Raw genomic sequence first — 16323 nt, forward strand, 5'->3', positions numbered from 1 at the left:
CCCCCCCCCCCCCCCAACACACACACACACACACACACACACACACACACACACACACACACACAGCCTCTGGCCTCCTGGGCAATGGATGTCAGATGCTGCTGTCATGTCTCATTTACACCTATTGCTTTGCAGCTGTATTAGATAGAGGGAGGGTGTTCATGATACTAATCGTCTCGAGCTGAGATTTCTCACCCAAGGTTAAGGTCAATTCAATTAATCTAATCAATACATGTCATAAACAGAAGCAGCAATTCACACTCCGATGATGCAGCAGACATTCATTGTGGTTATAGACTGGCTATTGGAACAGATACATTTTCATCTCTCAGACTGAAGAGAAAATAAGCATTGTGATGGTTTGATACGAAAGAAAGCTGACAGTGTTTCCTGACTTCCATGGTGGACTGTAACTAAGTACATTTACTCAAGTACTTTAAGTACAAATTGGAGGTACTTTTACTTTACTTGAGCATTTTAATCTCATGCCACTTTCTACATCTACTCCATAGCACTTCAGAGGCAAAACATTGTACTTGTTACTCCACTGTTTATTTGATAACTTTATTGACTAGTTACTTTACAGATTCTAATTAATGTGCACAAACCATATGAAAATACACAAATGCAGCTGAAATGATTAGGTGATTGATTAGAAAATTAATTAGCAACTTTTTTAATTATCATTTGCATTTTTCATGCAAAAACATTTTATGGTCCCAGCTTTGCATATAATGACTAGTTGGTTTTCCTTTTAATAAGTTAATTATTTTTGATGTATGAAACTGATTTAATTTTTTTGGTACTGAATACGTTTTATACTTAAATACATGTTCCTGATTGTACTTTTATACTTTAACTTAAGTAACATTTTCAAGCCAGCACCTTTACTTGTAACAGAGTAGTACAGTTCGGTATCAGTACTTTTAGTTAAGTAAAGGATCTGAATACTTCCTCCACCACTGCTGATGTACCTAAAATATGTAGTTCTTTGTTTGTGTGTCTGGTAAAGATATGATGCAACTTCAGATGGACCAGACTCTTTCAAAGTTATACCTTAAAAAAAAAAAAAAAGTAAAATCAAGTTTGGACACCAAAAGTCCAGTTAAAGATGGAGATTGCTGTGCACAAAAAAAGAGCTCTTTTGTAAAGTGCCTTTGCACCATGTGTACCTAAACCCACAGCTGATTTAAATTATCTATCTATCTGTCTATCTATCTATCTATATATCTATCTATCATAAATCTACAAATAGGCCTATGACATTTGTCACCACAGCATTCACAGGCTTAAAGTCAGACCAGGATGATAAGGAAAACTAATAAAAGAGTTATTGATTGGTGTAAAGTTATTATTAAATTAGGTCAAACATCTCACATCCATAAATTCACCCACTTAAGTAAGTACAAACAAACTTTCATATTACTCAGAAATATAGGCCTACTCTGACATGACACATACATTGACACACATTTTCCTCTGTCCTACCACCTGAAACTAAAAACTAGAGCCAGTGCTGCCTGCCTGCTTGGACTGGCACTACTTGTGAAAATAACCCAAGCTAGTGGCGCCCTCTTGTGTGCGAAATGGATAGGTAAACCAATACAAATAAAGCCAGTATTTTTTAAATTCAATATTTCTGTTATTTTATCACAAATATGCTGTTATACCTGCTTTGAAAAGTTAAAATGTATAATTTAAAAGCCATACACTGAGCGACATGTTGTCAAATCACCACCCTAATCTCAACACACCTGGCTGTGACCGGATAACACAGTGCAAATATCAATGCGCTGACTAACCGTTGGCTTCTTCGACGACCTCGTTTTGGGGAATAAGGAAAACAGCGACTTAACCTATGAATAATCGTCATTATAAATTATCTGCCTTTAGTTAATTACTTTTTAATGCAGTTTTATTAACTCAAGGGAGAAGACATTATGAAAAATCGGTAGAGGTCGCTGTGAAGCAATGCTAGGTCGGACCGCAGAGAGGCTTGAGGATAACTTTACACACACAGTAGGTAACGTTAACGGTAGAATATGGTGGCACAGGTGTATGTGTGTGTGTGTAAAAATGTCTTTATTAATTGCTTTACGAGCACCAGTGTATCAGGGTTTGTGTAAAACTGTTTCAAAATGTCCATAGTGACAAACACAATGTAGGGTCAAGCGTTTATCGGCCTGCTAGTGGCCACCAGTTAGCATAAAACACCTGTAAACAAAAAAACTATCCGTATAAATTGATACTCTCCTCGTTACTAATGATTTATGTCCATTTAAAAGGTAAAATCAGATGAAAAGTCTGATGCAAATGGAGCAGTTATTGAAATATATGTGTGTTAGGTTAGTCTAAGTCTCGTCCAGGCGGTTTGTTAAAGGCCTACTGACAAACACTGAATTCAAGTGTTAGCAGTTGTGTCATGCATGCAGAGACACTTTGATCTCACTTTTAGTGTGTGAATTTGATATTAATAGACTGTGAGTGATGTTGGGAGTATTCAATAGACTGAATGAATTATAGATGATATGTGCTGGAAAATATTACTCTAATCTCTGAACAAAACATGAGACCTCCAGAGCTGTGGTAGCCTGAGCTTCTCCCAGTCTGCCCCAATACAGCCAGCCAAGGAGACAGACTGCCTGTCTGTCATAAAATACTACACTGTCTGTCTGTCTGTCTGTCTTACAGACTACAGCACACACAGACACACAGACTACAGCACACACAGACACAGACACACACACACACACACACACACACTCACTCAGCCTGTTGTTAGGTGTATTTGGGACATCTGTGTCTCAGTGTGGCTCTCACAGTAAGGTCATTCACTCACTGAATTGTACTCTGTTATTCTTTTTATAGATGTCCTGTGACAAACGCTGTTGTGAGGCAGCTCCGTGTGATGCAGATCTCATTTTCAACCAGCCAGCAACTGCAGCTGTGTTACAGAGGCCGCCCCTGTACAAGGTAGGAAAATACACATTATTGATTACAGCTGCTGGGGAAGAAACTCAGATCCTTTGCTTAAGAAACAATATCGATACAACAATGTAAAAATACACCGCCTGGCATGTCCTATATCCACAATTTTACTAAAGAAAAATGTGTGTCAGCAGTACGATGTTAGTAAGTAAGCAGTAAGATGCTGTATTCATCCTGCCCTGTTCATAGTGTTTAAATCTAAGCAACATATTTATGTAACAGCTGGTCCAGGCTACTTTACATACTGTTAATTCTAGACATGTTTTGGTTTTCTCATATGGATGTATGTAAAGTCTTTATCTTCAAATGAACCAGTGACTAATACAGAAGTTTGGTTTAAAAGAAATGCCGTAAAAGTGTAAAACTGCCCAAGCTAAAAACACTGTACTTCAGATGTGTACTTGCATACAGTACTTAAATGGCTGTCCTTAGTTACTGTCCACTAACTGTATTGAATTGCAATCTGTAATGTAACCCATTTGGAACATTTTTGGATTACTTGCACAGTGTCAGATTCCCCATTCTCTCAACACATCCCAAAAAACCCACAACTACATACTTCATCATTTTGTACTAACAGGAAAATATATGTGACATCAGACATCAATGAAACTGTGACTTAAAGTCTCCTCTTGCAATGAGGCTTTTTTTTTAAAGATTTAAAACTGATCTTTTTGTTTTCAAAGATCTTTCTGGCAGTGGCGCTCCCTGAAGGAGGGTCATCAGGGCTCACAGCCGCCCCTATACAGTTGCTAGCTGCCTCAGCACACCCCCTGATGAAAAAAATGGAGGCTGACATTACTGACTCATGCTAACTTTTAAGAAAGCATGAAGATAGTGCTTTGGAGCTAGACAACCTACAGCTTCCATTGGTACCATCTGACATAACTCGCTCTAGAAGGGTAAAGGCTAAATAACGCTCCAAAGTTAGGCACACTTTTGGAGAGGGAATGGCTAGCATGGTCATTTTCAAAGGTATCCCTTGAACTTTTATCTCCAATATATCTGAATGATAATGGGTTCTATTGGTACCCACCAATCTCCCCTAAACTTGAAAGGGCTTGTTCCTAGTCACTATTTTGTTCCTTACAATCAATGTGCTCCTCCATATTAAAGCCACTTGGTCTTAATGTGCCACCCCAAAGTTTTTTAGTGGCTCCACCCAGCCACCCCTATGAAAAATTGTTTGGGAGTACTTCATTTTGTTACTTTTTCCAGTGTAAACACACCTACATACTAAAAAACCTGCCTATGATTAGCATGTGATTTAGACTGGGGCATGCCATCTAACTAATAAGTCACAGTTACTTAACAAGTAACTATTTTAATATCTCGCAGATGGTAGAGTATAGGTGTAAATAATAAAATTAATGAAGGCTGAATTCCATTCGGCTGCTTTAATTTCAAGGTCCTAGTATCGAGCGTGTTGGCTTATAGAGTGGTGCAGGGATGAAGTGTGCTGGTAGGCCAGCATGTATGTTAACATCTCCCTGGTTCCCTCAACAAAGAACCAATGTGATTTTTCCATTGGATTTTGGATAATTACAGAAAATACGCTCTGTGGTAAACAAAACACACATTTTGTTCAGCATGATAATCTTAACAAATTAATACAAATTTTAATGATTTTGAAGCATAAATGGACAATGATCACATGACTTAAATGTCATGGTCACATGACTTCAACGAGGCTGTCGTGTTCAGCGTGATGACGATCTGCAGTCTCATTTAGCCACTTGTCTTTTTTAAGACACGCAAACGTTTCAAAAATTCATGAGTGGGGGATTTACTGACAAATTTTATGTCATGGAACAAAACATGACAGTCTCTTTAGTTTGTATTAAACACACCTTATTTTAGGCATCTAACCAAAAACCCATTCAAAAAAACCTGGTTACTTTGAGACGAGGGAGCAGGGAGTGCTAAAATGCTAACTCGGAACAGACAAAGCTGTTTTTGACGTTATTACTAATAGGGATGGATATTTTAAATAATTTCCATATTGGAGCACTCTGATTCTATTATTATTGGGTGCTCTAATATAATAAAAATCCATCATAAGAATAGGGTCTGAAATGAACACAAGCAGAAATTACAGGGAGGGGTTAGGGTTAGCCTACCTTTTTGCGCTGTATAGGCCATAAAGATTAGCAATATTACCCAAGTTTAATGTTACATAGCTTGCACTGCACAGTAATTTCATTTATTTTGTCAAAATACTTCCTAACATCCCTGTTATGCCGGTCCCCGTTCTGCCCATAACGTTAGATTGAGTGATGTCTGACTGAAAACACTGAGTGTTATCTGTGGCTGCTGTATCATTTTTGCTCTACAGATCAGTGCAGATTTTTATAGTTAACTCACTGCGTACTGCCCAAAAAATATAAACCTGTAATATATAACAGGATCAATTTAGGTTGATTATTCCTTTGCAGTAAACTTGTTATAAGCATACAGTGTGTTGTTGCATACTGTACAAACTATAATCAGATTACTGTAATCTAATTATGTGAAACACAGCGCTCTTCAGCCCGTTCTTGTCACCTCATCTCTGCAATAGACTGAGCGCACTGTGTGCTGAACACAAGGTTGCTTCTTCTCTGTTGGTGTGCCTTTGTCTCCCCCCTAGTCTCTCCTATCCATCCATCTGTGCTCTTCACTCACTGACTTTGCCTCTCCTCTGAGTGTGTTCCAGCCATATTGTGGTTTGAAGTGTTTCTGCCTCTAATGAGCCAATTGTTCTTGTGTTTTGTTCCCCTCGGGGAGCGTTGTGTAGCTAACAACATTCTGCTCACAACCATTTTAAAACATATTCACTGCACCAGGGAGGGATTGGGGCCAACAAAACAATAATGCCTTGGAGCATGTACAAAATGAAAAATGTGTTAATGACAGCCGCACCAGCGAAGTGACAGAGCATTCTTTTCCTGTCAATTAGACCTTGGTTATTCAAAAGCAATTTGCAACTCCCTGCGGAGTAAAATGTGTGCCATCTCCCAGGCCTTAGTCTATGATTGTGTAAGTGATGTATTCATTCCACTTCTCTGTGTGCGTCCTAGTTCAAGACATAGAAATTATATTAAGGTTACAGACAAGCCACGGTACCTTATCCACATAGCGTTCCTCATGAAAGCAGAGAAAAGTATCATTCTATTTTGAGGTGTGTGTGTGAGTTTCTTTCTGTGTGGACAAGTGTGCTCATGACCGTGTACAAGGGGTATTGATACAGCTGGCATTCAAGGCCCTGATTAATTGCCATGGCATTTGGCTGTTTGGCTGTGTAAATGCCATATCCCATGCTGAGTGCTTGGTTAATGGATGTCTGCCCATTGCAGGCCCAGCATCGGCCCTTTCTTTCTTTCCTCTCCCTCTATCCTTCGTTCCTCCTCTTTCCTCTCTTCTCTGCTCCTCTGCCCTCTCCTCCTTCTCCTCCTCTGCTTTATAAAAGGTTAGCTGTGCTTTATCAGCAGGAATAGACACATGAGTGGAATGATCCTATACAGCTCAGATGTCCATGCTCTTGACAGTTTTGTCCAGAGTGGGCTCAACGTACAAAGGCTCAGCCTGCTCTCTATTTCTAGCAGCACCAGTTCAAAGGTATCATAAGGTTATGTCCTCTCCCTTCTTCTCTTTAATCTACAGTAAATGTGTTATGATAAGAGCAGGGAAAAAGCTCTACCTTCAAGTGTGTATACCCCGAAGACCCAATTTCGGTTTGTCTCTATATCTCTGGGAAAAAAAAAAAGATATGAAGAATTAGCTTTCATCCTCAAGTGAATTAGTTTGCTCTATCTTAATGAGGTTTGCCATGTCAGAGGGAACAGTTCAGAGCCTGCATGCTAAACAGACTGAAATTGGAATAGAGTATTAGCTCCTTAACTGCAAAAATACCTTCTCTCCCCAGCTCTAATTCCAACACTGCCACGCAATTACCCTTATACACAATTTAATCTTGTCACTTCCAAATGGGAATAGAAGACCAAGCAGAGGAGAAATCATGTTTTTTTTCTTTCTTTTTGGAAAAGTAATTCCAAAATCTAATTAACGGCAGAAAAACATGCCACCAGTTTGACTGGAAACATCGAACGTAGTTATGCAAATGGACCCAAGTATTGTAGAATGTGATTTGACAGGATCTCATTCTGGATGGTGCGAAGCCAGATAGAAAGATTATTCAGCCGTATCTGAGTGGAGGCAAACAGGAAACGATGAGCCTGGTAATTTATTGTGTTGGTATTTCTCCTGTTTGACTTAAGACAGCTCATTAAAGGGTGAGTTGTCACCCAACCGGACAGAAAGACAGACAGGAGCATTTCTCTAATGGGCTCTCCTCCACTCTGTCTGCATCAGCTCTTTTCTGCCTTTTGCGTTGCTGGCTTAATCTCTGACTTCTTTAATATGAGGTGCCAAATAAGATTTTACACAATTCATCATTTTGCTCCTCACAGGGGAGAGGGAGATGCTATTTCATCCTCCCACTTGTCTTTAGTCTGCTTACGGGGCTGTTTCGGGGCAGTCATGGAGAGATGGCCACCGGGCTGTGATAAGGAGAGTAGGTCTGCTGAGCAATATTTCAGAACAAGATGAAGCGACAACATACTTTGCTGTATTGTGACAGTCTGCTGTACAGGTGTCATTCTGCTGTAGCTGGCAGGTATTCCTTTTGGCAGAGAGTGGCTCATATGTTGCCAGAGTGCTGAAACTCAATTAACATTTGTCTCACACAGCGTGAGGATTTTACACTGACTATCCTAACCATGAAACTCTCAATGACCTGATCCAAATCTAATCCAAGCCTAATCTCAACAACAAACCTGAGGTCATACACTAAGCTGGCCTCACATCCTCACTTTTGAGAGTTCTTGTAATCTTTCTGGACATTTGGTCATCACAAGTACAAAAATAAACATACTCGCACATTATGAGAGTGCCCCCCTGCAGCGGTGACCTTTTGTTGTGATGTCAGTCTTTACACTGGACTCTTCAGGAGCCCTCCTCACACCCTGACAACTCCTGATTGCATGCCAGCGAGTGTTTGTTTGCAGACACAGGGAGGCATACAAAAAAGAAGCGAGGTCCACTCTGGTACAAACAAGTAATTAATTATTGAGGACACCAAACACGGCTCCTTACTAATCTACATAGCCGTTTAAAGCCCCTTGATTTATAATTCAGGCCCTTCTCTCACTCCGGTGAGTGCTGAGATTGGAAGGCTGCACTCGAGGGCACTTGAAATTTCACTGGGGCAAGGTGTGCCTTTTCACTGAGGGTCCTGTGTGGCTGTGTGCATGCATACTTGTGTGCCTAATGCAGAAGTACAAGCATGCGAAAAGTTGAATGTGTGCACCAAGCAAGTTCACGCAAATGTTCTTTTAATTATATTGTTAGATTCACTCCTGTTTCAGAGTAATTCAACTCCTCTGTGTAGCCGCCTTGACAACGTTTTTAAGTGATTACAAATGTATTTGTGCTGGGGTGCCTTGTTAGACAAACCCACGAGCGCTTCCTACTTAATATGTGTGGCAGATATTACACTGAGTGCTGTACATTAGGAATGCAAATAACATGGCGTCAAAGGGGTTTTAGTTAATTAGCTGGAGTTGTGATGTGGGCTCTGGCCCATAGCGGCTTGTGTTCCTCGGGACCGCAGACCTCAACGGGGGGCCGCTCTTTGATCTGTGGATCCCACGGTCTGCTAACGGTTCCTCAACCTCTGCAGTGCCTGCTGCGCATGGACAGATGGGAACGAAGTGTGTGTGTGTGTGTGTGTGTGTGTGTGTGTGTGTGTGTGTGTGTGTGTGTGTGTGTTTGTGCACCTTTGTGCATGTGACAGATCCAGTCTGTTCTGATTTTGTTTTTACCACAGCTTCCCTAAGGTGAATCAATGAAGTTGAAAAAACTTTTCAAGTTTGACCATTGATTGTTAATGTTGCTCACCTTTAAAACATGCTTGAATTTGTCCTCTCTTTCACAACATTGAAAAAAATGCCTGCACTGTACTAGATGACATTCAACAGCATCTCAATTTGGTTTCATTTCTTTCAGCAAAGTTTAAATTCATCATAAAATGTCCCATTCTGCTCATGTTTTGATTTAACTGAATTTCAATTTTGATTCATCCAAAAGTGTAAATTGCAAAAGGTATTTCAAGCGATTCTTTTAACATAAACTAAATACATGTAAACATTGCTACGAAGCATTTTCAAAGATTGACGTTTATTTTCAAGACCTAAATCTGTTTTTAAAACACAACAACTAATTACATTTAGGAACACGAGTGAACAGAAACATAAACCAGAAAAGTAGCAGACAGCTTTCAACATTACTGTTTCAATGAAAATCTAATTAGTACAGTTGTCTTTGCCACCTCAAATGATGAATAAGGTTTTTTTTACACCCCTAATGCACAGTGGAAGATATATTCCTTCCAGACTTCAGTACACCTCCCCCTGCTGGCTGATCATCAAACAACATGGGCTCCTTTAGTGAGACTGGCAGGGTGTCCCAATTCTAATTACTATGTGCTAATACACCGTGTACTAATGTTGACAGCACACTGTTTTGGCAGATAGAGTACACAAGAAATCAATGTAGTGTACTGTTTTGTAACAAGGAATTAAACAAGCCATGTGGGATGTCAATGAAGCAGCAGCATAGGAAGAAAATTTTAAAAATGAAAACTTAAACTTTTCAGCTGAAAATCTTTTTCCAGAGATATTTTGACTTGTCAAATACAGGTGTAACTAATAACAATGCTAAGTGCTGTGCTACGCTCTGGTGTTTCAGTTCCATGGCCCTGATATTGGGCTCACAATATACCTAATAGGACATTATGGAGTCAAAATAGAGTCAAAATTATTGTAGCTGTGGATGACCATATCTGAATGTGTGAAAACATTTCGTGTGACTACGTCCACATGTGTAAAAACGTTTGGTCAAATAATCTCAAATGTTTGAATGTCCAAAAAACATCTGAACCAATAGATTTTTGAATCGGTAAGGAGATTTGTATGTGCATGACAGAAAGATTTGTGAGTGCATAAAAATTTACTGTTACAGAGAATGTTTGAAGTTACACATCTATGGGTTTGTGGGTGAAACAAGTTTGCACAGAACTCAGTTTTATTTGTGAGTCTCAGATTTATAGCCACAATCAAATCTACGAGTACTAATCAAAATCTTGACTGAACCATAGACTGATGATTCTATAAGTCAAACAGTCATTTTTGGCAGTATGCAGTGTACTAAGCAGCAGAGTAAGCGCTCCTCGCTCCTTCTCTTCCTCCAGGCAGCTGCAGACACTGAGGCAGCTGCCTGCAGAGAGGCTTTGCCCAATCAAGCTCTGAGATAATGCTATCTCCTGCCCTGTGTTTAGAAATGGTGAATTTGCAGCTCACAGCATCTTAATACAATACAGTCTCTGGCTTTTGTTTGATATCTTGTGTCTGCAAAAATGTTGTTGCACATTTCCGATCTGTTGTTAGCTTTGTTAGCACACATTAGCTCTCAACCTCTCACACTCTGTATGGAAGAAACGCATTATTAAATGGCATTGAACAGCCAAACCCAATTTGACTGACATAATCCTGATTCGGGTACAGCTCTACAAATTGTCTTGACGCACATTTGGCGCTTCCTCTTGAATAGCCAATGGCGATGCTCAGATTAACATATCATTCCACTACTTTGACTCTATTTTGGCTCCATAACCACCTCAATGGAGTGGAGCCATCATTGATGCTGTTAGTATTACCGATGCTTATCCTGCTATGACAATCAGAATACATATCAAAGGTTTATGAAAGCTTGACTCACTTAACTCCAGCTGTCAGCAGCTCTTTCATTCCTGTTGTGCATTGCATTGTGGGACAATGGCATGCATGGTGGCATTTTTAAGTATAATTCAGTTTGACATTTTTACACACACACACACACACACACATATATATGTATACACACACATCCGTATCTTTGTGTCTGTCTGCATATCTCTGTCTTTGTTGTCAGTTGTCCTCATCACTTCCAGAGTAGCTATATAAGAACTAGGAAAACTTCCACCCACTGCTAACTGTCTCAGGAAGGTGCTGGAGGGGAATCCACAGTCTGTAGTACAATTAAGGACTGTAATGGCTTTCTCACAGTTTCACTTTTGGAGATTTCAGATTTTATTGCAGAGCTTTTAGTCAGAGACTTTCTTCAGTATGAAAAATGTCTATGACCAAAAGCTTAGCAATTCAATTTGAATCTATTCTGCATTGTAGGAAACTTCACTCAAGCCCCTATTCTTTTTAATTGTATCACTCAGAGTTGTGGGACGCTCATGAATGAATTATAACATCACCTCAGGATATGGAACCAACTGCTGGAAACCGATGGTCGCTCATAACTGACTTATTAACTATTTATATTTTCAATGGGAGCGTGTGATGTGACAAAGACAGGAGGAATGAAATAAATAAGAGGAGACTACATTAGACATGACAGGACGAAGTGTGGTGTGCATGGTTGCCAGGATGTAATGATGTCGGGGTATTCAGCTAATCCATGCCTGGCATTCTGACGACCTTCTGCACCACGGGAATTTGAGCGCAGGAAACACGGTCCAGGAGCAATGAGCACAGCTGCAGAATGTGACTCATTCGACTATTTGCATTTGTAATTAGCCAAGAAAGCTGTCCTCTGGACATATGTTTAATCTTCTGATGTGTGTGTGTGTGTGTGTGTGTGTGTGTGTGTGTGTGTGTGTGTGTGTGTTGTTGGTGTCTGGTCATTGTAGTCTAGCACACACTGGAGACATACTTATAGTACAAGATGGGCAGAAGCATGGTGTAGCTATAATGTGGCTGTCTGCCTCTGTCGCCTCATGCTCAGAGGTTAGATGGCCCTTTTACTATTCTACCTGCAGTAGCTGCTCTGCCATTTCCAGTAGAGTTGTTTCGAGGTGCCAGGACTTCTCTCATCCCCAATTCTGTCAATCCTGTTTTTTTGAGTCCCCACATTGTCAGCTGCTAGGCTCCTCTTCTCTGTTTCTCTCTGTTCTTCTCTCTATCTCAGTTTCTCTTCATAATGTAGCCATGGTGATGTACGACTGTCTCTGCACTGGACCCGCTTGCACATTCACACACACATTCACCCAGGGAATCACAGACTGGATAGGGGGCAGGGTGCAGGGGATGTCTGCGCGTGGTGGTGGTGGTGGTGGTGGTGGTTTAGGGATTGTCAGCTGTGAACCAGCTAACCAAGAGAATAATAGGAGTACTCTCAGAGATAGAGAGAGCTGGCAAGGAGGAGAAGACAGTGAGGGGGTCTGCCTCATTTGCACTGGAGTCCTCCCCTCTTCACACAGCCAGCTGACAGGGGATATTTTTATCAGCCTGGCACACACAGTGCAGAAAAGGAACAAATTCATTTGTGAAAGCCGCTCCCAGCCAAGGACAAGATTTCAGCAGGATAGAGCATAGCTGTCTTTCTGTGCTATCAGAATAGAAATCATTCATTCTTATTTATGCACCTGCCTCAGCACTATCATGCAAAGGCCCCACTGACTTTGTGTCCAATGACGCAGAAAACAGAAAAGCAAAAAATGTGCTCCCCAAGGTCTGGACCCATCCTGTGCGTTTAAAGTGCAGTTTCTCTTTGTCGACACGCAGACATTTGTATTCTTTTTGTTCATCTTGTTGTTTTCGTTCTTTGTCTGTCCATTTATGTCTGTGTCTTTTATTCCTGACCCTCTGTGGGAGTACCTCAGAATCCAGTGGGGTTGGAAGATATAAGTCTGTAGTTGGAGACTTTGCCTTGATGATATACAGTGGATTGATGGAATATATATGCATCTGTTGATCTAAACCCAATTTGAGGTATGGTATGACACAGCTTGTATGTGCGTGAGGGTGAGTGAGACAGACAGAGGGGGAGCATGAATAAACAATGTCCTAAAGTGGTGTCACTGGGCTGCTGTGTTGGCATGTCGGCACCGCTCAGGAAAAACATGGCCGTCTCTGGGGCATTGTCTGTAATTCAGCATGTTAGAGCAGCTAGATGGCGTCTTTATGTAAGCAGTCCCAGAGTCTCAGACATCATCTGATATGCATACAGTGGAGAAATAAATAATTTTCCAGCAGTATATTTTGTTTTAAGATGATTATGAATAGCATTAGAACAAGCTAATCCATTCTTACAAAGGGCTCATGGTTCCAACTGGCTTGAATGACAATACTTTTTTTTTCTCCACCAGGATTAGTGTTGAATGCACCTGACGTTAAAGCAGGAAATATAATTTTCTTTATCCTCAAATGCCATGCAAATCCCCCCGCTCTGAATAGTTTGTTTTGCATCTGCATTGAGGCAGTCATGGCCGGAAAAATACTGTTTGATTTTCTCAAAGCAGCATGGTTTCATCTCATTGCAGTGACACAAATACCATAGTGTGCCAAGCTGACAGATAGATGATCCATTGCAGACGTTGTAATTGAAAAAACTGAGAGGGGGTGGACAATTAATCTCTCTTTCTCTCCCTGCTTCAATTTTCCATAGAGAAATACCTCAAAATGCAGATAATAGATAAGAATGTTATTGATTAGATGGGGTGGGAGAAGAGGTGAGGAGGTGCAGAGGTTCTCCATCACTAATCTCTCTGGCTGTGACTGCATCTAAATAACCTGCAGAGAGGGATAAACAGGCGCATCCATCATGGGACGGCTGGTGCGGACAGTGATGGATGCCTCCGCCCTCCGCCACCCTCCGCCGAACCTCTCCCTCCTGGTCAGGGATAGGAAGTGACACCGGCACTCAGGAGAAATACCTGGCTTAAACTGGGCAGAAAAACGCCTACTTTAGCTCTGCTGAGATGGAAAGATTCAGGGCAGGCTTTGTGTGTGCGTCTGTGCGAGTTTGTAGAATCGTCCCCCTGTCCTCCGTCCCCTTGTCTCTTTGAGTTTGTAGGATTATCCGTCTTGATAGATCCTGTTTGTTTTGTCAAAGAGGAAATTGGTTTTGTGGATTTGTGTGTGTGTGTGTGTGTGTGTGTGTGTGTGTGTGTGTGTGTGTGTGTGCTTGTGCTTGTGCTTGTGCTTGTGCTTGTGCTTGTGCTAGTGTATGTGAACTCACCCATATATATATATATGCCTTTCCTGTGCTCGTGTATAAATTGATTTGGGTGTGTGTTTCCTCTCTATCTGCATGCCCATGCACTGTGAGCCAAATCCCCTGTGCTGCCTGGACCCAGTGAGCAGGCGTGCCCACGCCAGCTCGCCTCAGAGGTGCCAGCCTGATAGATACGGTGTGTGTGCCAGGCTGTGCCTTCCCTCCCCACCCCTGCAGCATTAAGATTGATCCCTCGTTCCCTCCCATTCCTTTCTCTCTCACTCCTCTGTGTGCCTCTGCCTTTATGAGACTGTGAATAGGTGAAGCTCACAGGCTCCAACAGATGGCCGGAGCTGCCCTGTTCCACTGTCTCACACACACACACACACACACACACACACACACACTACTGCCCAATGAATGAGAGCCTAGAGAGAGAGAGGAGGAGGCAGAGTTAAATGTGACAAGGAGAAAGAGAAGAAACAGGAAACAACACACGAGAAGAAAGACTAAAACTATTGGAAACAAAGACCCGGTGAGGAGTAACACGCAGAGGGGAGGGCGCAAAAGGAGAAGGAGCGATAGAATAACAGCAGGAATATGCTAAAAGAAGAGAGAAAAGAGAGGGACAGAAACACTGCTGAAAAAAGGAGTGAGGGTAAAATTGAATTGTAGATTGAGGGAGCCTCTCTCCTCCCTCTTTCCCTCCCTCTTTTATTTATCTCCTGCGAAACCACGCCTCTCTCCTTTCACTTGTCAGTGCATCTATAACAGTGAGCTGTCTGCACCGGGCTGCGTGGGGGGTGAGACGAGCTCCTCACTCTGCCAGCACAGAGGACCGGATCTGAACGGACCGGACAGGACTGGATGGTACTGGACCGGCCAGAGCAGGTGTGTGGTTTTATGTCTGTGCATGTGTGTGTATTTGTGATAGATGACAGAGAGCTGCATATGTATCCCTCAGTGTGTGATCGCTTGTTCCTCCACAGGACTTGCTTCCAGAGTAGCATATCTAGAGGGTACAGTGCTGAAGCTTTGCCCTAGTTTACACTTGAATGCTCTGATCCGTTCTGTTCGCCTCTGAGATTTATGCATGGAGTCGCTAACGGCTCTGCTCATCAGGGTAAGAGAGATAAGACCTCTCATTCATCAGATGCACTGGACTCTTTTCACAGTCTGAATCAGAGCAGCGTGGACAGGAGCTGCTGTTTATGTGGTGGAACAAGTTGGTAGTTTTTTGGGCTGGACGCTGTCGACATGTGCTGTGTCTCCAGTAGTTTGTGTTTATTTTATATATTAACTGTCTGTCCTGTAAGTGATGTTCATGTTTCTACACATTGGGGGAATTATTGCATTATGATGGTGTTTAGAAGAATCCACTCAGTGAAACAAGTCAGTACAGCTCTCTCAGTTCTTTGGTGTGTCTTGGTGTTGACTCTAATTTGTGATTAGTTCTCTTTGTCTTCCTGTTTCACAGTCTGTGGTGTTTTGAAATATGGAACATTCATTGTCTCAGCATTGCTTTGTATTTACTCAGCCAAATATAATCATGACTGTTGCTGAATGTGTGTGTGGGGGGTTTAAAATTAAAGCCAACAACAACGACTACAGCAGTGAAAATATTACTTTTTCAATATACATGACTGGTCCAGTTTTGGACTGGGATTTCGATTTTGAGGTATCTGGCACGCAGCATTCATTCAGGAGTCGCCATTTCAACAGTTGCAGCCGCAGCCACTCCTATAGACGCCTGCACGGTTTTAGTCTGTGAGGCTGGTCCCAGTGAATGTACTCACTATCAGTGTTTTGTCAATATCTTTATGGGTCAAAAGGCTGTGTCATCACCAAGTGGTGGCGGTTAAGAGCAGCGGAGTGGAGGGGGGTGTGAGCGCTGACCTAGAGGCTGAAATATTTATGATGGAGACAGCTGAACGCCCCGTGCTGTTTGTAGCAATATGGGTGGATGGATGAATGAATGCAAGGATGGAGGGATGGATGGAAAGTAAAGAAGAGATTCAGAGATATGTTCTTTAAGCATTCATTATTTATCACAACACACTCTGCCATGGAAGCTGTAACCCCCACATCAACTGGCCTCTTTTCTCACTGAGATGCCAGTGGACTGAAGGAGGATGCTCCTGCTAAGTCTACCTGTCAGCTAGTCCCCAGGCATGTCAAGACTGCAGCATGCGTGCTCCACACACACGCATGCATGATGCACATGCACACACCCAGATGTACAGATAACACTTT

At 41.7% G+C, this 16323-nt stretch overlaps 1 protein-coding gene across 4 annotated transcripts in view; it reads left to right on the forward strand.

Moving 5' to 3' along the window:
* Window positions 1-14615: 14615 nt before the first annotated feature.
* sulf2a (sulfatase 2a) overlaps window positions 14616-16323 on the forward strand; it is a 39911-nt gene continuing 38203 nt past the window's right edge. For 3 of the 4 annotated variants that reach the window (XM_050038506.1, XM_050038505.1, XM_050038504.1), the window contains exon 1: window positions 14616-14961. The gene's annotated coding sequence lies outside the window, so the exon portion shown is untranslated. The remainder of the gene's footprint in view (window positions 14962-16323) is intronic. The other variant, XM_050038503.1, reaches the window with a different exon arrangement.

Source organism: Epinephelus moara, chromosome 24 (assembly GCF_006386435.1).
Source record: "Epinephelus moara isolate mb chromosome 24, YSFRI_EMoa_1.0, whole genome shotgun sequence".
In the NCBI taxonomy this organism is placed as follows: Eukaryota; Metazoa; Chordata; class Actinopteri; order Perciformes; family Serranidae; genus Epinephelus; species Epinephelus moara.